Genomic DNA, 1835 nt, shown 5'->3' on the forward strand with positions numbered 1-1835 from the left:
TGCTGACCCTATTTCCGACCGAATTCCGTCGGATTCCGGGAGCTATCCGATCGAAATCCGACGCCAAACGGAGCGCTCGTGAGCGGCGCGTCAATCGCGCCCAAAGCGGCGGCCGGACGGCGATCGGACGGCGACAGCGGCGGTTGGTTGCCGGTGTCGTATACCGATCACGGATTTCTCATCGTGCAGCATAGTATTTCTTTGAAAGTATAATATTTTATATATTTTAAATTATTTGTGATAGGTTGAAAATAAATAATAAACTTAAACAAATTCAATAAATAAATAAATTTTAATGTGCTTTGAATTGAAATCGTAAAGATAAAAACTAAATATGAACCAATTAAAAATTGGTGTATGACTATTTTATAGGGGGAAAAAAGATATAAATTACAGAGAATGTGAAGTTTTCCCTCTGGTTAATTAATTAGCATTAAGCAATTCTGCGAATTTGTTGTTGCAATTAGCCGGCGGCGCCTATCTCGGAATCAACTTCTTGCTCGCCTGCCGGCGCCGGCGTCTGCGCCCGCCGTCGCGCCGCCCGCCGATACACGACCCTTGTCCCGAAGTACAAAGCCAGGCTGGAAGCGAAGCCCACCAGAGGAACGTCTTGGAGTAGCACTTCCTCCCCATGCAAACCACCGTGCCGTCCCGCAGGAGCACCGCCGGCGCCATGGCCTTGGCGTTGGCGTCGTAGATGAGCGCGGCGAGCAGGCCGTAGAGGAGCGAGCCCAGGGGGATGTTGGTGATGAGGATGTTGTGGTTGACGCCGAGGCCGTCGGCGCCGAAGAGCTCCGAGGTGACGCTGACGGCCGTGGAGAAGATGAAGCCCGAGCTGAGCCCGATCATGGCCGTGCCGGCCAACAACGCGTCCATGTCGCCGGACTCAGCTAGGAGGAAGAACGCCACCGGCAGCGGCACCACCGCTATGGCCAGCCACCCTGTTCTTGCGAAGTAGACCCTCCTGCCACCAGATTTACCAGAATCTTTGCTAATTATATCGACAATAATGTCAGATTCGAGAATTGGTCGCGGTTAATCGGCGTACTCGTAGAGGAAGTCAGGGGCGGAGGAGAGCAGCCGGCTGAAGAACGAGCAGGAGGAGTAGACGGTGATGAGGGTGGTGGACCTGGTGGTCTGGGAATCCTTCGCCAATGACTGCGCGATCTGGCCGAGGTTGTTGCTGTAGACCAGCCCCACGGTGGCGCTGCAGAAGTAAGCGACGTAGTAGAGCCAGAAATCAACGCGGCGGACGAACCTCCCGGCGCTGTGCTCTTCGCCGAGCGCCGCCAGTCTGTCCTTCATCATTCCGCCGCAGTGGCAACGGTATTGCCCTGCGCCAGAATCGCCGCCGGCGTTCAAGACGCTATCGTTGCTAATTATATATGCGATCGCTGCCGGAATAACTATCGTCCAGTTCTCTCCTCCCGACGAGCCGCTTCTGGAGGTTCAAGTCGGAAATAACGAAGCGGAACTGGGAGGTGGAGTAAAAATTACGGCGAGCCCAGTCGCGGAAGAATATGGCGCCGGGGACGCAGACGGGGAGGAGGAGGAGGAGGAGGACGGCGCCGGCGAGGATGAGACAGGCGGTGGCGGGGGTCGAAGAGGAAAAGGAGTTGAGCAAGAGGAGGTAGAGGCCGGTGAAGAGGAGGAGGGCGAAGGTGCGAGATTCGCGGGAGGGAGACTGAAGGAGGAGAGTGGGAGCGGGGGTGGCCGAGGATGGGGAGGAGGGCGGCGGTGGAGACGAGGAGGCGTAGTGTGGCGTTGAGGAGGAGGTAACCGCCGAAGTGGAGACGGCGCTGGAGGCGATGGCGTAGAGGGAGGCGTTGGGGCCG

The 1835-nt window shown here is 56.6% G+C and overlaps 1 pseudogene; it reads right to left on the reverse strand.

Annotated features, from left to right (window-relative positions):
• Positions 1-463: 463 nt before the first annotated feature.
• LOC141817344 (protein NUCLEAR FUSION DEFECTIVE 4-like) lies at positions 464-1831 on the reverse strand (annotated as a pseudogene).
• Between the last annotated feature and the right edge of the window lie 4 nt (positions 1832-1835).

Source organism: Curcuma longa, unplaced genomic scaffold, assembly GCF_044706935.1.
Source record: "Curcuma longa cultivar G26 ecotype Majalengka, Jawa Barat unplaced genomic scaffold, ITB_CL_G26_1.1 contig_20174, whole genome shotgun sequence".
NCBI classification, from domain to species: domain Eukaryota; kingdom Viridiplantae; phylum Streptophyta; class Magnoliopsida; order Zingiberales; family Zingiberaceae; genus Curcuma; species Curcuma longa.